Source organism: Macaca fascicularis, chromosome 13 (assembly GCF_037993035.2).
Source record: "Macaca fascicularis isolate 582-1 chromosome 13, T2T-MFA8v1.1".
Taxonomy (NCBI): Eukaryota; Metazoa; Chordata; class Mammalia; order Primates; family Cercopithecidae; genus Macaca; species Macaca fascicularis.
Window position 1 is genome coordinate 56,975,381 of NC_088387.1, and position 22,145 is coordinate 56,997,525.

Consider the following 22,145-nt stretch of genomic DNA (forward strand, 5'->3'; position numbering starts at 1 on the left):
TACTGTTCTGTGTGTTTTACTACATAAATAAACACAAAATGGTGAGTCACTTGCTCTGTTTGTCTGATGTGTCATTCCTGATGGGCTACTTAAGACTCATTGGTTGCAAGTTACAGAACCAATGAGAACTAGTTTGAACAAGAAAAGGTAAATTGTAAGGATCCTGGGTTATATCTCAGAACCCCAGGGCAGGAAGGCTAAGAGGTCTCTGGAAGGACTAGAATTAGGAACTGGAAGGCCACTTGGACTCTTCCGTGTCTTGGTTTTTTCTGTGATTTGACTTCGTCTTCATTCTCTGGGCAGCCTGGTTTCTCTCTTCCTGGCCCCCAGGTGGAAAATGCTTTCTGCCTTCTCCTCTCCATAACTCTAAGTTTACTCAACATGTTACACTCCCATGTTGAGAAGAACTCACGCTCTCTTACTCCCAACCGCATATTCCCAGGAAAGTGAGGCTGATTGGCATGTCCTGGGTCAGCTGGCCTCCCTGGGGGTACAAACATGGTGGATTCTGAGAGAGGAGTGGCTGGGCATGAACATCAAACAGTGCCTTAATATTTGAGAATATTCATCACACTCGACCAGATCGTGTTCTTCTCTGAAGCTCTTGGCACAGAGTTCCATTCGGTTTCACAAGCATAAGAAATACACAGTGATATGAATTGCATGGTTGGTAGACAAGTCAGGATCCCTTCCTCTCCTCCTGTATGGCCAAATTCTCCATTTTCACGCGACAGGAGATGTGGGTGGCCTTTCTGTAGTGTTTTGTCTCCAGCCCAGTCCTCCATCAGGCTCCAGCTCTGAAGGGAGCACAATACATGCTCTGTGTTTGACCACAAGTGCTCGATAAGACCCTGGCCCACAGCCCAACTGCTTGCCCCACTTTCTCTGGGTCCCACAGACCCACAAGGTACTAGAAGACTTTCTTGTGGTAAAGGGAGCCCCTTCCGTTTTGCCTTTGTCATATGCAACTCCCTGTTTGTCAGTTTTTGGCCAATGAGAAAATCTCTTCAGCTCCCTCAAAGGGCTTTGTTTTCTAACCCTCCACAGGTCCCTGCTCTCTGGTGCATCCTTCAATGCCTCTCACTTGCCAGGAGATTGCAGGGATGCGTTTATCCAGAGTCAAGTCTAACGGGTATAAATTTGCTTCACAACATTCAGGTATGAGAAATGTCATATTTCTCCTTTTTAAAAAAATTTAATCCATCCGACTGTGAGCACCTGCCTGCCAACTGATGGGAAGCCCAGTGTAGCCCCATCCCTGGAGCAGGCCTCCATCTCCATGGGACGAGTCTGTGAGGAACCTGATCCTAGGCCCAGGCAAACCGCCAGCCGTGCAGTGGCTCCCCAGCCCCTGCTGCCCTGGCTTACAAGGAACCTCCCCAAGGGCCTCAAAGTCCCTGGGGCACTGCAGAGGGTATATGCAGGTCTCTGCCTCTGTGGCACTCTTCCTCCCCTAGGTCCCCTGTCTCTAGAGTCCCTGTCTCCCCTTTGGACAGGTCATACCCACCCGTTAATCTTTAGCCTCACCTCATGCCTCTGCAACGTTTGAGACTGGGCTTTAAAAAACATTTATTAATTTTCCCATGAGGCAAGTGAAGCTCCTAATAACACGACATAGCACAGTGGATGAGGGGAGAGAGGTAGGTACTATTTATTCCCCTTGTTGGCCTTGAAAACCAGACACCACTGACTTCTTTATCAGCAGCTGCCACAACCACTGATTTGCAACACCTCCCAATTTCCCACCCCAGCAAGGAGAGGAAGGCATCCACCCAGACCCCATCATGGTCTTAGAAAAGGAAGACCCCACCACAGTGCCTCATCCCCAGAAGTCGTGCTGACAGTAGCAGTATCAGGGGTAAGACCCCCTTGCTATGCAGCTTCCTATGGGAAATGGTGAGCACAGGAGTTTTTTTAACAAAAAGAATGCAATGTTAACTAAGTCATTTTATTTTTAAAAATTTATCGTGGTAAGAAGACTTAACATAAGATCTATGCCCCAAAATTTTTAAGTGTACAATACATTATTGTTAAACACTTTTTTTTTGAGACAGAATCTCGCTGTCACCCAGGCCCAGGTTCAGGCAATTCTCCTGCTTCAGCCTGCCAAGTAGCTATGATTACAGGCACACACCACCATGCCCAGCTAACTTTTTTTATATTTTTAGTAGAGACAGGGTTTCACCATGTTGGCCAGGCTGGTTTCAAACTCCTGACCTCATATGATCCACCTGCCTCGGCCTCCCAAAGTGTTAGGATTACAGGTGTGAGCCACCACACCCGGCCGTCCAATTTATAAAATACATTATTTAACACATAAATAAATGAGAAGCATTACCCTCGGTACAGCCTTCCCCAGGAGATAAAAGACTTGAATTTTCAGTTTCCATTACAACCTCAAGTTCCAGCTCCTCTACATTGTAAGCCCATGGAGGTCGGCATCCCCTGTCTTAATCATTCTTGTCCTCCTCACACCCAGGCATGACAGGCCTCCATAATAATTTGACGAATTAATCTCTTTCAGTTCCTGGTTCTTCATTTAAGCCCTCACACGAAGATAACAGATAAAATCTTTGCCTGACAGTTCCTTCTGGACCTGCAAAGAGAAAGCACTTGAAATATTTTACATCTGAAATGAGGCTGAAGTTAAACAACTGCCAGGACGGTTGTGTAAACAAATAGGCTAGGACCGTCTATTAGCCCGCAGGGACTGGGAATTCAGTCCTGAATCACCCTGCTGTGCCTGGACAGGTTGGGAACTGAGGCCAGCATCCATTGATTCATCAGCACTTCCTCCAAGAGTGAGACCCACCATTTGAACTTTCACTCTCCAAACATTTATTATAGAGACCTAGCAATATTTTTACTTAAAATTTGCTATGTGATGCAGGTTCAAGAATTGGTAGCTTAAAAAAGAGAAGAAAAAAATGTGCTATGTAAATCAAAACACTCTATTACAATCTGCTCTCCAGCAACCTTCCAGGTCCTAGTGGAAGGGTGGAGGATGTATGACAGGCACATTTCAGCTCTCCCACTGGTAGAAGCACCTCTCATGTCTATGTTGTTCTGCCATATTGGGAAGATGTCTTGTAAGAAAGTTGAAAAGCCTATGAATAAAGCTGTTGAGCCTAAGAGGCCTCAACAACCCCCACACATTAGAAGAAGAAAAGTTGAGGCCAGGCGTGGTGGCTCATGCCTGTAATCCCAGCACTTTGGGAAGCCAAGGTGGGTGGATCACCTGAGGTCAGGAGTTCGAGACCAGCCCAACCAACATGGTGAAACCCCGTCTCTACTAAAAATACAAAAATAAGCTGAGCATGGTGGCAGGCGCCTATAATCCCAGCTGCTCAGGAGGCTGAGGCAGGAGAATCACTTGAACCCGGGAGGCAGAGTTTGCAGTTAGCAGAGATTGCGCCATTGCACTCCAGCCTGGGCAACAAGAGTGACACTCCATCTCTCACACACACACACACACACACACACACACACACACACACACACACACACAAAAGAAAGAAAGGAAGGAAGGAAGGAAGGAAGGAAGGAAGGGAAAAGTAATCAAGTGTATTGTGAGAGGCAAAATCATATGTGATATGAACATAGGCATGCACATGTCCGGTGCACGTGCATGTCCAATTCTTTCTGGGCACTCTATGCATTCACTGTGGATTCTTAATAAGTGATGTCACTATTTTTATTTTTTTGTGATGGAGAAGTAAAATGTAGTTCATATCTAATAACTCAATCCAACATGATAGTATCTTGAACACAAAGGTACCCACTGATGATTTCACCCAATGTTAAATAATTAGATAATTGTTCAATGCTTTATATCAGTGATTCTTAGACCTCAGCAAGCATCAGAATCTCTTGGAGGTTTTGCCAAAACTCAGATTGCTGAACCCCATCTCAGAGTCTGCTTTAGTAGGTTTAGAGTGGGGTCTGAGAATTTGCTTCTTTTTTTTTTTTTTGAGAAAAGGTCTGGCTCCGTTGCCCATGCTGGAGTGCAGTGGTGAGATCTTGGTTCACTGCAACCTCTGCCTCCCAGGTTCCAGCTCCAGCCATCCTCCCACCTAAGCCTCCCGAGTAGCTGGGACCACAGGCATGTGCCACCATGCCTGGCTAACTTTTTGGTACTTTTTGTAAAGATGAAGTTTCACCATGTTGCCCAAGCTGATCTCAAACTCCTGAGCTCAAATGATCCCCCCACCTTGGCCTCCCAAAGTGCTGGGATTACAAGTGTGAGCCACCATACCCTTCCTTGATAATTTGCATTTTTTACAAGTTCCCAAGTGATACTAATGCTGCTGGTCCAGGTTCATACTCTGGGAAACACTGATTTCTATTGTTCAGAGCTCCTTGGTGGATGTTTACATAAATGTTTGAGTGTCTTAGTGATTAAGAGGATATTGATTGAGGTTTTGGGATAGGTTGGCAATGCATTATCATTTTCTCCATTTTATTTATTTTTCATTTTTTATTTTTTAAAATTTTAATTTATACGGATATATGTTGTCCAGGCTGGTCTCAAACTCCTGTCCTCAAGCAGTTCTTTCACCTTGGCCTCCCAAAGTGCTAGGTTTTATGGGCTAGGTGTGAGCCACCACACCCCGCCCTGTTTCTCTATTTTAATGAAATATAGACACTTGTTATCCTAAAATTTTCCTTTTTTTTTTTTTGCCATGATCTTCATGAACACACTAAAGTGTTCTATGCAGCATATTTTTAGGAGCAGATTCGGTTCAGATAATCTCTTATGTCTGTGCTGCCAACTTGAGGCTGCCTGAGAGTTTGTTGGGAGCTCCAAACTCCCCAGTCACCACAGAAGCCCCCTTCTTACCCAGCAGGCCCACACTCGGGATCTGAACTCTCTGATAGATGGGCCATGCTGGAGAGACAGCAGCAGCCTAAAAGGGGTTCACAGCCCTCCAAGAAAAAGGGAGAAAAGATGCTGCATTTGACTGCAACACTAAAGAGCCCTTTCATTGCTCATGAAAAGAGTTTGGAGAATATTGGCCAGGATCCCAGAGCTAGGGGATCCAGGGCTATGGGCAAGTTATTAAGTGCCCTGGAAAGGCCCCATTGGGCAATTTAGGGAATTTCTGGGCTGGTACTGGAAGGCATTGATGGAAGAGATTGAATGGCCACCTGCCCCTCTACTGGGGCCTGAGGAGGGGTCAGTGCCCCGGCCTGCACAGGGGCTGTAGACTGCTGCTGTTGGGGCCAATACCAGGCCAGGGAAAAGGAAAGAAAGAGAAAAATGAAGAATGAGAGAGCTATTTTCAACTTTAAGGATACCAAATGGGGTTTTAAACATTATGGACAAATGACGCAGGGTAGGGAGCTTTATTTGCTCAAGGAGTCAGGAATCCTAGCCTCTCTTACCCAGTATCATTTTTCAGAATTCACCACTGGCTTTTTGAGTCAGGTCTGGAAACTTAAGCTTCTCCTTGGCATGAAATCGGAAGACATGCACAGTGGATTTTCCCATTCTGTGAGATGAGCTGGACAGAGGCTCCAGGAAGTGAGATCTGGGGCATTCCACCTCTGCTGTGTCTCCTTGGAGACTACAATATCGTTCATTCTGAGGTTCCATTCTTACATGTAGTGGTTCCTGGTCTGCCCATTTGGAAAAGGGGACTAGGAATACCTGTCCTACCCACGTCATGAGGGTGTTATGGGGATCCATACACTCTGAAAGGTGCGTGACTGAATTATTGGAATATTGATGAAGCTGGAAGTCCTTGTGTGTCGACACTGTGTGTAAGGAGTTCTTCGTTCCATGAGGTGGGAGTTTGTCTGATTTTTCACTGATATCCCCAGCTATTAGAACAATGATTGACATATACTAGGCACTCAAAAAAAGTTTGTTGAATGAATACATGTGGAAAAAGAAAAGAAACGAAGAATTATAGAATGTAACAACTGGAGAGATCTTTAGAAATCATGTCAAATCTCAATTTATAAGTCCCAGCAAGGTTTATGCTCCTCGCCAAGCTATTACAGCCTCAAGGGTCAACAAGTGAACAGACCTCCCAGATGGAGCTGACCAAAGCCTTCTTGCATTCAGTTTCTCTTACTGCTTTGCAGTGACATGAAACTAATTTTGAAAAGAAAAAAAACAAAAACGTAAGCTCTAATGATTGATTCTGTTTTTTCTTTTGGCAAGGGCAAAAAAAAAAAAATTCCATTCCAGCTCTGGGCATAACATGCCTGGTCCTATTACACTTTTAAAAAGTAAAAAGAGAAGAAAACAAACAAGCAAACAAAATCCAACACTTGGAAACTTGCTTGGCATCCAGTGTACTCATTCCTGGTTCATGGAGCAGTCAGAAAACACATATCATCCTTGAATCCCTTCTCAGGCACAACTAAAGCCAGAGTGTAAGCTTCGACAGTCTAGCTTCCCAAAGGCTCTTCCACTTCTCAGACCCACCAGCAGCTCATCTCTCTGTCAGAGCAATCTGATTGACAATCATCAATCAGGAAGGACTTCAGGGGTCTTGTTGCCCCTTTACTACAGAGGCTTGCCATGGTCACCCAGCTGGCGAGTGACGGCCTGGACCCTCCCTATTTGCCAGGTCCAAGGACATTTAATAGAAAGGACACTGCTCACCGCTGACCCTGGACACCTCTCAGACCACTGGGCCTGTCACGTGGCGGGTGTGAGTGGGGAAACCCAGCAGGATGTGGGCTAACGGCAGGGGAAGTTTCATGTCTTCCTCTGCTGCCTCTCACTACTGTAGCACAGGAGAGCCATGTCTGTTCATGTTGCCGGTCTAGATGCTCTCTGGCCTGTCCTGAACTTTCTCCGGCTCTTTCTTCAGCATTTCATGAGCTTTTATGATGAAGCCTCTGTGTATGTTTGTGTGAGCAGCAGAAAAGGTGCAGAAAGATGTTTGTTAAACTGTTAGCAGTGGGATTCGAGTTAGGCAGGTGGAGATGATTAACTTTTCCTTACTTTATCTCTGTGTTGCTTGAACTTGTTGTAACCAGCATGTATTACACATGCAACTTTTAAAAATCCAATCAACTTAAAAAGCAAGTCGCAAAAGGAGACACAGTATGATATCATGCCCATAAAATCCAAAATCCAAAACTCCCATAAACAATATGTCATATTGTTATAGGGTATCCTATGTATTGTTTATGGGGTCTAAACCTAGGGGCCTAGTAAAAGCCTAAATCCTGCTGGAAGACACCACACTGGACGGGAAGAGCTTGTAGAGAAAGGAGGCAGAGTGATGTTGAGGAAGGCAACTTCAACTGGACCCATGGCGTTTTGTTTCCTAAGAAAACAAAAACCTCGAAGCAAATATGGTGAAAAGCTAATGTTCATTGGAGCGGACGATGGGTCTTTCATGACTGTTACGTTATTCTCCATACTTGTCCATTTGTTTGAAATATTTCAGAAACTGAATGAACTATAATAAAGGGGAGATAATTGAATTCATCCTTATTTGTAATTTATCTTGCATGACACCCCATATGTACCCCAGGTATAAGAAAGGAAAAAAAGAAAGAGGGAGGAGAAAGGAAAAATCAGAGTTTTGGAGAGCTAGTTTGCTTTTCTGATCTTCCTTATTCTTCCACTGGGTTTTTTTCAGCAAATAAACGTGGAAAAGAGGCAAAGTTAATGTCCCCTGGAGAAATGGACGGATGATTGGATGGATGGACAGACGGACAGGTGGATAACCTCATGAGCCAACAGCTGCCAGGTTTTCAGAGCAGGTAGGAATCTGCCTTCATCATGGAGGCTGCGACTGGGACTGCTCACTGCCCACAGCTCACCTCTGGGTGTGATATGATGCATTCATGAAACTGGGCTCTTATGCCTTAGCTTGTAAGGCTGCAAGTGCCCCCTGTGCGAATGAGTAGCTAGAACACAAAGAGCACCTACGGCCCATTCCGCCCCTGTGCCCCTGTGGGGAATATTCAGGGGTCTTTCCCCAGCCCCAGGTTGAGACCTGCAGCTATGATGGTGGGGACCCAAGAGGGACAGTGGCTCCCCGCTGCTCTTGAGGGCCAGGAACTAATAATAAACCATGCAGCCATTTCATAGGAACCACATCAATTTTTTTCTCAAAAAATGAAAAAGTTCCTGAGAAATGGTGGACAGCAGAGGGGTTCTTCATTGTACCTTTTTTCTTGGGGCGTGTAACCTGGACCTGGGGAGGTGAGGGTCTGGCCAGGGCCACAGTTAAGGACATGTGTCTGGGCTCAGACAGCAGAGCAGTGCTCGCCCACTAGCCAGCTCAGGTGGGCTCTAGAAGTCAGTCTGGTGGAAAAGTGCCCAGCCCACACAGGTGACAGCTCTTACTACACTCCAGGTGCTGTCCGCTTATCAGACGTTATTTAATCCTCGCAGCAGTCTATGGGGTAGTTGAGTAGTGTGGCTGGAATATCAGGGCTGTGTAGGGATGCCTTAGGAATGAACCTGAAGAGGTCAGTTGGGACTGGGCTGGGGAGGACCAGAATGCCATGCCAAGGATCCCTCCTCTGGGTGAGGCGGAGTGATCAGGAGCTTTTGGTAGGGAACTAATGTGACCTGACTTATTTTTTTGAGAATAGATTGGAGGGGCAAGAGCAGAGCAGAGGCTGAGAGAGATGATGGGGCATGAGGGATGGTGGCCGGGACTAATGCTGGGGCCTTGGGTGAGGACAGGGAGACGGAAGCAGCATGGGGATCACTAGAGAAGAGAGCCAGAGAGGAGGCAGAAGCCCCAAAGGAGGAAGAAACCATGAACAGGAGTCTTGCTTAGGCTCTGCCCCCAACCAGCTTTGGAACCTTGGGCAAGTCATGTCATCCCTCATGGACTCAGTTTTCACTGCTGTAAAATGATGGGGCTGAATGCATCCTCTACCATGGTAAGAACGATGGGCCTTTTGCATGTTTCTTTTGCTCCAGGGGTGGGGAAAGCCTGAACCATGGCATAGTGTCTGGCACTGCCAGGAGCACCAGAGGAACTGCCAAAGTGGCAGGGAGTGGCTGGCACACGGGTTCAGTTGGCATTGCAGCAAGCAGCATGGCAACGCTAAGGCAAAGAGCAGGCCAAGGCTGCCGGGGCTTGCCAGCGTGGGCAGGATGTTGGAGTCACTGTGGCAGGGCTCCAGCAGACACGGGCAAGGCCAGTCTGTGAACCGCATCCCTTCTTTACATAATCATCCTTACAGCAACATGTTTTCTCATTTCAGTTAAGCAGTGCCAGGCCTCTGATCAAATGGCTTTTGTAATCCTTGTTGTCAAGTTTAAGCTTGAGCAAATAGTAAGGCAGCCTCAGAGTCACTTCAGCCTTCTGACTCAGTGTCCCTGTGTGCAACGGATGGGGTGGGATCTTCTAAACATCCCTTCTGACCATAACATGCTAGGAGCCTTCTGTTAGAATTCCACCTTCGAAATCACACCCTGCTGGGGGCACCCCCTGCCTCTGATTGTGATCAAAGCTCACTGCAGCCTCAAACTCCTGGGCCCAAGTGAACCTCCTCTCTCAGCCTCCTGAGTAGCTGGGACCACAGGCGTGTACCACCACACCCAGCTAATTAAAAAAAATTTTTTTTTGTAAAGACGGTCTCACTATCTTGCCCAGGATGGTCTTGAATTCCTGGCCTCAAGCAAGCCTCCCACCTCAGACTCCCAAAGTGCTGGGATTACAGGTGTGAGCCACCACACCCAGCCTTTATACATTTTGAAATACACTTTTCAGCTGTAGAGCCATGATATGTGATTTAAATTCTCTGTGCCTGTTTCCTTGGGCCTGGCAGAGAAAGTGTGACTAGCCTACTGTGGCTGTACACCCGGGGATGATAATGCTACCTACTTTGCTATTAGGAATTCTAAGTGAGAAAATATGAGTGAAACCTTTAGCACAGAACCAGGCACACTGTATGAATGGACAGCTATTATTGTAATTATGCATTCAGCCATCAGAACTTACTGCACATCGAGAGCTGTGCAAGGCTCAGGGAATAGGGTACTAACAAGTTAGGCTGACGAGCAAGTGTCCTGTCCTCACCGAGTTGCTGTCTGAAGGGGAGGCAGACCAGTCAAAGAGTTTCCCTTAACTAGTGCACGTGCCCTCTGCTAGGGAAGCAAGAGGGGCTGCAGGAGCCCACAGGAAGGGCACTCACCCCAGAGCCATGAGCGGCAGGCCCCTGCAGCTGCCCTCTGCTGTCTGGATGCCTTCCCCTGGCCTGGAAAGAGCTTTGCCCAGATGACTCCATGACTTGCTCATTCATGTTATTTAGGACTCTGCTCAGTCGTCACCTCCACAAGGAGCCTTCTCCAATCTTTCTGTCTAAAACAATCTCCCCCCACCCCACCGCCTTTATCATTCCATTCCATGCCCTCATGCTGCTTTCTCTTGATAGTACTGATCTTTTCTACCAGCGGATTGTGGATCTGTTTTGAAAAATATGTTTATTGACCATTTACTCACCACAAAATAAGCTTGGTAAAAGCAGGGGCTTTACCTATTTTGTATTCCTTATTGCATCCCCAGTGCCCCCCAGAACAATGCCTGGGCCTCAGTGAGCCATCAATGCCTGTCTCTGGTGAATGAAGTGACCACTAAGCTGGATCCTGTAGGGTGCATAGAGGCTGGCCAGGGAAAGGGTCAGGGAGAGAATCTTTCAGGCAGAGGGAGCAGCACATACAAAGCCAGGGGAAGAGAGCAGAACGTGATGGGAGGTAGTTCTGTATGACAGGCATGTTCATTAACAGAGCAGGAGGAGCAGGCGGCGAGAGGAGGAGTTTTCTGCTGAATCATGATGTGGGTCTGACCTGGTGGAAGGAGCCAGGGCAGGAAGGATGATTGGAGACGAAAGTCTCAGACTGCGCGTGGTTCTAAGAAGGTTTTGGCCAGGCAGATGGGGAGTCCCTGAGCCAAAGCTGGCCCTCAGAGGAATTCCCCATCAGGCAGAAGCTAGTGCCATGCTATGCCCAGCCTTTGGCTGGAATTAGCTCAGAGGACATGTGGCTTTGGAGGGATGCAGTGAGGGATCCCAAAGGGCAGGAGCTGTGGCTGTCACTTGACTGCTCCCTGCAGCAGGGGACCTCGATGGTGCAATTCCATGGCTGCCCAACAAGCAGAGAGGGCAAGGAAGGAAGTGGTGAGAGTTACGTCTGGAGAGCTAAACATGGACCAGATCACCCAGGGTACTTCAGGCCCTGTTAAAGATTTGGATTTTATCATGAGGGCAATGAGATGTCAGGGTGTGGTTTTGTTCGGGGAAACAGAATGATTGGATTGGATTTGCATGTCAGAAGGATCACTTTGGCAAGAAAATGGAAACCGAAACCTTATAAAAATTCTAGATTAGTAATCCAGGCTCTTTTTTTTTTTTGGTTTTCATTCTCACTGTGAAAGCAGTTTGAGAAATAGACAAAGGTGGCCTCCTTGTGGAAGCCAAACCTCACCTTTATTCCTGTATAAACAGTTGGCAAATATGCCTTTGTCGTGAGGGCCAAATGGGTTTCCAAGCACTCCTTGCCCAATGGTTCCCTCCTATCTAGGCCTGGGTCAGCCACGCAGGCATCCATCTGGGTCTCCTCTGGAGAATCACTGCCTTCCTGTGGCCAGGATGAGGAGGGGAAGAAGAGGCTGAGGCCCCGGCACTTACCATGGTCTTTCCATTGCTGAGCTCCACCTAATGGAGAAACAAGGACACCTGTCACCCCAGGTGAGTTGGCCATAAGCGTTAATCCTAGAAGCACAAGGATGGGAGATCTATGTTCTCCACATTTGTAGGTGAGAGATAATGGTGGCCCGGTCAGGTTGGTGGCATTGGAGGGAGGAGGACAGAAAGAAGAATTGACAAGACTTAGTAATTGACTGGATGGTGTGGGTGATGGTTCTGTGTGCTCAAAGAAAGGTCAAGAATGAGGCTCAGGTGTCTGCCTCGCACGACAATGGTGGGCCATGCAATTCTATTTCTAGTCTACCTCCAGTCCATAAGGTACCTTTGTGAGAGTTAGAAACAGGGCCTGCTGAGCAGGGGTAGCTATTGCCAAGGTGACAGCCTATGAGTGACATGGGCTGGATTCTGTCTCCCACACTCCTCCTGGCTAGAGGCCTCTGTGCCGGCTACAACCTGTATGGCCACACATTGTGGACCAGACACCACTGACTGAAATAGGGAGCGAGGGGCCAATTGGTGAGCTGAATTTTAACCATATTAGGTTTGAGGTGTCTGAAGACAATATGAAATTGAGTCTGTTTCTTATTACTATTGAGGTGAAATTTACATAACATAAAATTAACCATTTTATTTTATTTTATAGACAGAGTCTTACTCTGTCACCCAGACTGGAGTACAGCCACTGCTTGATCTCTGCTCACTGCAACCTCCGCCTCCCAGGTTTAAGCGATTCTCCTGCCTCAGCCTCCTGAGTAGCTGGGATTACAGGCGCCCGCCACCACACTTGGGTAATTTTTGTATGTTTAGTAGAGATGGGGTTTTGCCATGTTGGCCAAGCTGGTCTCAAACTCCTGACCTCAAGTGATCAGCCTGCCTGAGCCTCCCAAAGTGCTGAGACTATGGATGTGAGCCACCGTGCCCGGTCAAAATTAGCCATTTTAAAGTGTACAGTGGCATTCAGTACATTCACAGTGTTGTGCAGCCATCACTTCTCTCTGGTTCCAAAACGTTTCATCATCTGCTAAAAAGATTCCATATACAATAAGCAGTCACTTCCCATTCCCCCTCCCCTCAGCCCCAGGCAACCACTAATCTGCTGTCTTTATGAATTTACCTGTACTGAATATTTCATATAAATGGAATCCTGGCTGGGCGTGGTGGGTCACACCTGTAATCCCAGCACTTAGGGAGGTTGAAGCGGGAGGATCACTTAACCTTAGGAGTTCAAGCAAGCCCTTGTCTCTACTAAAATTCTATATATATATATATATATATATAGAGAGAGAGAGAGAGAGAGAGAGAGAGAGAGAAAATAGAAAATAAATGGAATCCTACAGTGTGTGACCTTTTGTGCTTGGTGTCTCTAACTTAGCATTTGTTTGTTTATTTCTTTTTAAGACTGGGGAAAAGATGGGAAGAAGCCAGTAGAGAAGGAAGATGTTGAAAACACAGGAGGGAAAGAGGAGGTGAGCAATAGGATGCATCCCTGAGAATGTGCTGGAGGGGGTGGCATGGGAGAAGCCCAGGACGGACTGCCTTGACACCTGTGAGGGCCGCCTCACACGGAGGAAGCAGGGCGATGAGGCAGATGCTGACAAGAGCCTCATGATAGGTTTGGTGGCAGCTGAGGGGATTTCCACCTAATGATTTCTGTTTTTTTTTTCTGTGAAATAAGAGGTTGACCATCTGCTGAGAGGACAGTAGTGGTATTGCGGGTTTGAAGAAAATGATGATAATTGGAAATAGCTGCTGGGGAGAACGGGCTAAATCTTGCTGGGGAGATAGAGGAGGTTTTCCAGGCAATATTGAGAGCCGAGTGAGGCTGGGGTCAGTGAATTCACAGTAACATAAATCTGTGGTGTGATCTAGTTTTATCTGCAGATATCAGCGGCCTGGACGTGAGTGAGGTGTACATGTCACATTTGGAGCCATGGCAACCATCCTGTGACCTGGAGGACAGAAGTCTAAAGGTAAAGCCAAAACACTGAGGGTGGCGGAGCAGAGGATGGTGAGGGTCCCTCAGAATGTTCTGTGCACAGTAGTGAGGATGACTCTGTTCGGAAGTCAGAACTCATTGCTCTTCTCCTCAAAACCCACTAGTGGCTCCCTCCCTCTCCACGAATAAAATTCCAAATCCGTAAAGCCCCATGTGATCTGACTCCCCGCTGCCTCTTTGATCTCATCCTTTTACTCTCCCCCTCCCTCCCTCCAAGCCAACCTCTGGCTTCCTTGCTGATCCTTGAATGTTCCAGCACACTCCAGCCTCATGGCCTCTGCCCTGGCTGTTCTGCTTCACCTGGGCTGCTCTCAGCCCGGAGTGATCTCAGCCCAGACACCTGGCCTGTTCACCCACTTGCTTCAGCTCCCTGTGTAAATGTCACCACCTTGGAGAGGCATTCTCTGACCACCCTCTTTCTAATGCACCCCCTTCTTAACCATTCTATTCCCTTTTCCTGCCTTATTGTTTTTCCGAGTACATATTAGCCCTTCACACTTTAAGGACTTGTTTATTCTCACACACACACTCTTACACTTCCTCATGCTCACATGCACTCTCACACACACACAGTCGCACTCATATGCACTCACTCACGCTCCCTGATACATGCACACGCTCACACTGTCTCACTCACATGCTCACCCACACTCACACACGCACAAATGTGAACTTCCAGAGAGCAGCACCCTGGTCCATTTCCCCGACACCTAGAGCAGCACCTGGCATCTAATAGGTATTCAACAAATCTTTACTGAATTAATTAATGAATTAAAAAGCCATTCAAGGTGTGGTGGCTCAGGCCTTGAATCCCAGCACTTTGGGAGGCCAAGGCAAGCACATCACCTGAGGTCAGGAGTCACCAACATGGTGAAACCCCATCTCTACTAAAAATACAAAATTAGCTGGGCGTGGTGGTGCATGCCTGTAATCCCAGCTACTAGAGAGACTGAGGCAGGAGAATTGCTTGAACCCAGGACGCGGAGTCTGCAGTGAACCGAGATTGCGCCACTGCACCACAACCTGGGCAACAAGAGTGAAACTCCGTCTCAAAAAAATACAAAAATAAAAATAAAAAGCCAGGGTCCTTGGTGATGTTATTGAGTCACTGAACTGACACTGGAGCCACCCAGGCCCAGACTTTTTGTCATGGGAGAGAGTTGTCAACTGCCAGGTCCTAGGAGAAAGCAGCCAAGACCGAAGCAGGGGGCAAGGCATGAACACCCGGGATGGCACCCCTGGCACTCTGGTCAGAGCCCGCCCACTTCACCCATGGCCTGGCCCAGCTGGCCTGTCCCAGCCCTGCAGAGAAACTGAAACCAGAAATCTAGCTCTGAACCCTGGCCCCTTGCCTGTATGACAGCCCATGTGCTTGGTTCCTGCAAGAGACAAATTTCACACTTCTCCAACCAGGACAAACCTGGTGTTTTCAGAACTCCCTGTCCCCAGGTTCACCGGTAGAGAATGGATTCAGTTGTAAATAGCAGGAACCTGAAAGCAGCAACTTCAGCAAATTAGGGGTTTAACTTTCCCAACTGCACAAGCCTAGACTGGAGGTTTGCAGGTCAGGGCAGGTGCAGCAGCTCTGTGATCTCAGTGGCCCTGAGTCCTTCTGTCGGCCTCTCCTCTGTCCTGAGTGTGTGGCCCTGATCCCCTTTTTCCCAAGCAAAGCCGGGGTTCTGATACTGAGGAAGAGAGGTGACCATGGCCAGAATGTAGGCCAGTGGTTTTTCTTTTTTTCTTTATTTGCGATGGAGCCTAGCTCTGTCACCCTGGCTGGGGTGTAGTGGCACTATCTCAGCTCACTGCAACCTCTGCCTCCTGGGTTCAAGCGATTCTCCTGCCTCAGCCCCCGAGTAGCTGGGATTACAGCCATCACGCTCAGCTATTTTATATTTTTAGTAGAGATGGGGTTTCACCATATTGGCCAGGCTGGTCTCTAACTCCTGACCTCAAATGATCTGCCCACCTCAGGCCAGTGGTTTTCAAACTTTGCGTGCACTGGAGTCACCTGGAGGGTTTGTTCAAAATGAGATTTTGCTCCTCCTCTCAGTTTCCTCCCTCACCAGTTTCCCAGTGACCAGGCACCATTCTCTGAGAAGTACCGGCAACTGGCGTTGTCTGCTACCCCAGGTGACATCACCTGGAACATAAGAGAAATACGCAGAGTGGGTAAGCTGGCCACTGACTTACCGGCTTATCCTTAGAGTGGTCACCACTGACTTACAGGGGCAATCTCAGTGTGGCTAAGCCTCATCTTATTTGGCTCTGTCGCCCCTCAGCCCTCTCACTTCCAGCAGTCCTCCCACCTTCCTCTGTTGCCCATACAAGAAACTGGCTTCAGGACTTTCTGGCCAAGTGTGTGTTTGCAGAGACCACTGAATCCAACTCCCAGGTGTCCAGAGAAGTCAGGACTGGGCTGCTCCTTGCAGACTTTTTGTGAGAGGCTCCGAGCTGCCCTTCCTGCTGGCAGGCTCTTCTGGAGAAGGGATGTTTATCTGTCACGGGTGAGGGCAGAACTCATTGCCACCTTTTGTTGTAAGTTTCTAAAGATACATGCTGCATGAATGTCTTCCTGTCCTGCCCCAAGCAAAGCTTTCCATGTGGACAGGTACCCACCTGTGCTTTTGTTGAAGAGGATACATTTTTAAATTGAGATATAATTCACATACCGTAAAACCACCTTTTAAAAATGTATGAATCAGAGGGGTTTTAAAAAGTATATCCATGGAGTTCTGTAACTATCACCATGAATTCCAGAACATTTTCATTACCCCATAAAGAAACCCCACACCCTTTGGCCATTACTCCCTAATTCCTGATCCCACAGCACTAGCCCCCAGCAAACAACCTTCTGTCTCTGTGGACCTGCCTATTCTGGACGTTTCATATAAATGGAGTCATGCAACATGGGAATATTTGTTTCTGGCTTCTTTCACTTAGCATAATGTTTTCAAGGTTTGTCTATATTCTAGCATGTATTATTCTTTTTATGACCAAATAATATTCCATTGCATGGATATATCACATTTTGTTTAACCATTCATCAGTTAATGGACATTTGAGTTGTTTTTGCTGTTTGGCTATTATGGATAATTCTTCCATGAACTTTCATATGTGAGTTTTTGTGTGGAAACATGTTTTCATTTCTCTTGGGTATATACTTAGGAGTGGAAGTGCTGGGTTATATGGGATGTTAATCTGTTTTGCATTGCTATAAAGAAATACCAGAGGCTGGGTAATTTATAAAGAAAAGAGGTTTATTTGGCCCACAGTTCTGCAGTCTGTACAAGCATGGTGCTGGCATCTGCTCAGCTTCTGGTGAGGCCTCAGGAAGCTTTTACTCATGGCAGAAGGTGGAGGGGGAGCAGGTATGTCACATGGCGAGAGAGTGAGCAGGAGAGATGAGGAGGTGCTGGGCTGTTTTTTAGCAATCAGATCTTGCCTTAACTAACAGAGCGAGAACTTGCCCATTACCATGGGAGGGTACCAAGCAATTCATGAGGGATCCGCCCCCATGACCTAAATGACTCCCACCAGGCCCCACCTCCAACACTGGGATCAAATTTCAACATGAGATTTGCAAGGAACAACATCCAAACGATATCATATGATAACTCTAAGCTTAACTGCTGAAGGAACTGCCAGACATTTGTCAAAACTTCTGCATGATTTTACATTCTGCCAGCAGTGTATGACGGTTCAGCTTTCTCCATATCCTTGCCAACACCTGTTATTGTTATTGTCTGTCTTTTTCATTGTGGCCGTCCTGGTAGATATGAAGTGGTATCTCATTGCAGTTTTGATTGATGATGTTATTTTAAAAGAATACATCTGAATGGTACTCACGAAAGCTGTCTCCAAATATTTGATAGCTTATTAGTTCTTAGGGGGGACTTATAAGTTGCTATGGTTGTGAGCCCAAAGTTGGAAGACCCTGCTCATCAAAAGGAGGCACCAGTCACACAGCAAGTCAGCACCTCCTGTGTGTTCAGCACTGTTGAAGTTAAACCATTAGGCTCGTACTGTGTGCCAGGCTTCTTGCTAAGTCCCCGGGATTTAATAAATCCCAAGCTCACAGCAATCCAGGATGCCTGCCTTGTTATCCCCATTTTAGGAATAGGGAAACTGAGGCTCATCCAGGTTAAATCACTTGGCCAAGGTCACACTGAATAGTCTGGGATTTGGACCCAGTTCTGCTAGACTCTAAAGCCAGTGCACTTAGCCACTACACTCTACCATTGTCAAGGATATGGAAGCATAACACGTGAGGCTTGGTTTTAGACAGTTCAGTTGTAGGCACAAACCTAAAATGCATGAAATATTGATGATTAGAGGAAAACAGTGGATTATTAATTACTGAGGTATGGGGTGGTAGCATTCTTGGAGGGAGCTGGAGTTTCTATCAGTTAGCATTGACTAGATTATGTATCAGTGACAAATAATCCCAATATTTTAGTGGCTTAAAGGAACAAATATTTATTTCTCATGCTACACGTCCATTGGGGGCCAACACAGGGGCTGTGCTTATCCTACTCACTCAGAGACACAAGCTGATGGAGCTTCCCTGCCTCGGGTATTGCTGGTTGCTTTGCCAGAATGAGAAAGATGAATGAATCTTGCAGTTCCTGCCTGGCAGTGACACACCTCAGTTCCATTCACCTTCACTCACCAATGCAAATGATGTGGCCACACCCAACTTCAAGGGGGAGGAAGTATAATCCTTCCATGTTCCAGGTGAAGTACTAAAAACACTTGGTGGACTACACCAACAACTGCCACCGAGTTTGTAGACAGAATCACATAGGACTTGTGGGTACTGAGCACTGGTTCAAGCTAAGGGCAAAATGAAGTCTCCATTTTTACACAGAAGAATCTAGGCCTGCAAATAAACAGGTCAGTGAACCATCCACTAGGAAACTCACTGGAATACAATAACATTTATTCATTACTCTAGCAACACCAAGAGATGGTGCACCATGCGTGGACAAGCAGGGACTACCTTGGTTCCACCTTCCTGTGGGAACAGGTGGCGTGGTATTCTATCAGCTTGCGTGGTATTCTTTCCTTAATGTGACATTTTCATATGAAAAAGCCCTTGTTTTCAGCAGCAACCCAGTTAGGTCTCTTTGGTTATATTTCCATTGTGTACCTCCCATCACACGTTAGGGTTGGACAAAGATCCAGGAAGCCAGGCTTGGAAGAGAGGCTGCCTGAGTCTTGACCTACCTGCTGCTGCCTGGAGAGGCAGGGCTCCCCTACAATATCCAGCCTGCTCTCCTGGTTGACCAGCACTCCCTGGGAAAGGTTAGTGGCATACACACAGCCCTGGGCAGCAAAGTAGAGGCTGAATTGAGACAGATACTGACTAAAATAAGACCTGCCAATTATTGTATCCATCTGTGCTTTTCAGCTTTTTAAAAACAATTTCTTCATCAGATCGACATACAAATCTCAAAGGTCATCCCTGACCCAAAGTTCTGATATATGAAGAAGCACCTCTCTTGTCTGTGTGTCCCCACTTGCCAAGAGTATTTTTTTTTTTTTTTTTTTGAGATGGAGTCTTGCTCTGTCACCAGGCTGGAGTGCAGTGGTGCAATCTCGGCTCACTGCAACTTCTGCCTCTCAGGTTCAAGCAATTCCCCTGCCTCAGCCTCTCGAGTAGCTGGGACTATAGGCGTGTGCCACCACGCCCAGTTAATTTTTGTATTTTTAGTAGAGACGGGGTTTCACCATGTTGGCCAGGATGATCTCAATCTCTGGACCTCATGATCCGCCCGCCTTGGCCTCCCAAAGGGCTGGGATTATAGACATGAGCCACTGCGACCAGCCAAGAGTATTTTATTGAATTTTACTTTCTATACTTTTGTCAGAAAATAAAAATTTCCAAATATAAAATTGTTATTTATAATTATTAATTGTATTAAAATTGAATCTTCCTTTTAAAAACACTCATGTTCCTGTGAACCAGCAAGTGTGTTACTCCCTTGGGCTAGAGCCCCGAGTTGAGACTCGATGAACGCCATCAGAGACTCTGATGAAGGAGTGACACAGTGTGTCGGGTCAGAGAGAAATGTGAAGCCCAGCAAACATATGTTCAAATCCAGATGACACCATTCAGTAAACATGCACCCTGAGCAACTTTCCAGGGCTTATTTTCTTTGTCTATAAAATGGGAACAACAGGTACAGTACCATCTAGTCCATGGGGGGTCACCAGAAGAAACTAGAAGATGTAACACAAGGAACATTTAGAAGCAAGCATGTAACAAACACTCAGCAAATGGCGACCACATTATAACTTATCCACCCAAATAGATAAAACCAGTGGTCACGTGGAACTGAGAATTTTCACAATGTACTATTTTTACATCTTAATTTCTTTGGGCTTCTCTGCTTCCTCTTTTTGAAAAAGCTTACCACTGACTTGTTCTTCTGAAAGGGGATGAACATAGATAAAAAGAGAGTTTAAGAGCTTTTCATGGAAAGATAGCCAAACCATTAAAATACTATTTCAACAGAGGAGGTCACCGAGTGATGGAATGGTAGATCTATAGGACTAAAGGAGACCTCAGATTTGCCACTCTTATCTGACTCATGAAACCGAGACCCAGAGAGGTGAAGGGGTGTGCTCAGTCCCATAGCTGTGTTGCAGACTATGTGAATGGCACTTCTTAGTGTCATGCAATGCATAACAACCACCTGTGCAGCCTCATGGCCCTGCACAACCTCCTGACCACAGCGATGGAATAAAGTGGTCTAGTCAGGGGCATTTTCAGCCTCTGGGGATGTTGACATAGTAACTCCTCCTCTGTTCCCACACCCTGAAATAATGTAGCCCAAGAAGCTGCCAATGCTGTTACAGCTGTGTGGGTAGGGGCTGCCCGAGGAGAGAGGTAACCTAGAGTTAAGAGATGGAGGAAGAGATACAGAATCTGGATGGCTTTGCTCTGATCCTGTAATCCAACTATGCCAGAATGTGGATGTACCTTCCAAAGGTAGGGTGCTTTTCATTTGTTTGTTTGAGCCATCTGGTGTCAGATGTTCTGTCATTTACTACCTTGTTATAATTAATAGAGGAGCTCAAAGAGTTATAAATATCTAAGGAGGAAGACTTCAGGTTGCAAAGCCTTCCTGGACAAGGTTGCTTCAAAGGAAGGTCTGAAAGGAAGAATGGGAGGTAGGCAGGCTGCAAAGGCAGAGAAAATTCAGGGAAGGAGAAGACCAGGAACAGAGGCCTGAGATATGGAGCCTGGTACTATGGACTGGACGCTTGTGCCTCCCCCTTCCCCCTAATTGACTTGTTGAAGCCCAGTCACCGGTGTGATGGCATTAGGTGGTGTGGCCTTTGGAAGGTAATTAGGCCATGAGGGTGAATCCCTCATGAACAGGATTAGTGTCTTAATGAAAAGACAGGATAGAGCTTGCTTTCTATCCTCACTGCCATGTGAGGACACAACAAGAAAATGGTCATCTGCAAACCAGGAAGAGGTCCCTGACCAGAGCCGACCATGCCGGCACCCTGATATCAGACTTCCCGGCCTCCAGAACAGTGAGAAATAAATCTGTTGTCTAAGCCACCCAGTGTATAGTCATTTATAACAACACAGAGTGACTGAGACACCTGGGGTGGGGGTGTTTGGGGAATCACATTTTAATTAAGCCCACTTGGTTAGAGTGTTGGATACCTGAAGCAGGTAACGGGGGTTAGGATTGAAGATGTAGGTCTGCGAGTTTGTTCTTTTGTATTTTGGATAATAATTCAGCAAGAGAGGACCGATGAAAACGAAAGGAGAGAACTGGTTGTGAGACTATTGGTAATTTTTGAAGCAAGAGAGTCCATGGCTTCTAGGGTGACCAACTGTTCTCATTTGCCCGGGACTGAGGAGTTTCCCAGGATGTGGGACTTTCAGTGCTAAAACCGAACAGTTCTATGCAAACGGGGATGACTGATCACCCTGAAACATCACCCAAACCATAAAGGAAGATATTGATAGATTTCATTCCATTAAAAAATAACATGTGAATGAAAAAATAGAAAATAGTCTGAATGCATCTAAACTGTTTTTCTCTAGAAAAAAATTAAAATAAATGACTATCTCTTTGGGACTCAAGCCATTTAGTGATACTGCCCTCCATTTCCTGATTGCCAGCATCCAACCTCCTTGTGCCTGAACCCCATCAGTACTAGAAGCCCTGTCACCTATTAATTCCCAAGTTCCTACATCTCACTTTAGCCAAAATCATCCATGTTTACAGCACTCTCTTGACTGTCATGGCCCTCCAACTTCCTGGAGCCCTCTGATCCCTCCATTGCTCCTCTTTCTTTCTTCTGTCTTCCTTCTCTAGCTAGTCAAGATCACCTAATCAGTCACTTCAAATAACTTGGTCGATATCATACCCTGTGGTGCTCTGCACTTGGCAAAATTCTGTACTCCAGATAAATTCCACGATCTATCTACCTTCTGCACAAAGGATGTAGAAAAACCGCAGATGAATTCTCAACTGCAGAC

General features: G+C 46.6%; 1 long non-coding RNA gene across 2 annotated transcripts in view; it reads left to right on the forward strand.

The window, feature by feature from the left end:
• Positions 1 to 1,044: 1,044 nt before the first annotated feature.
• Positions 1,045 to 22,145, forward strand: part of LOC102119752 (uncharacterized) — a 61,656-nt gene continuing 40,555 nt past the window's right edge. The window contains exons 1-6 of one of the 2 annotated variants that reach the window (XR_010580437.2): positions 1,045 to 1,158; positions 7,608 to 7,731; positions 11,513 to 11,679; positions 12,281 to 12,425; positions 13,036 to 13,103; positions 13,507 to 20,630. This is a non-coding gene — a long non-coding RNA (uncharacterized lncRNA). Of the gene's footprint in view, positions 1,159 to 7,607; positions 7,732 to 11,512; positions 11,680 to 12,280; positions 12,426 to 13,035; positions 13,104 to 13,506; positions 21,725 to 22,145 lie in introns of those variants that run through there. The other variant, XR_010580436.2, reaches the window with a different exon arrangement.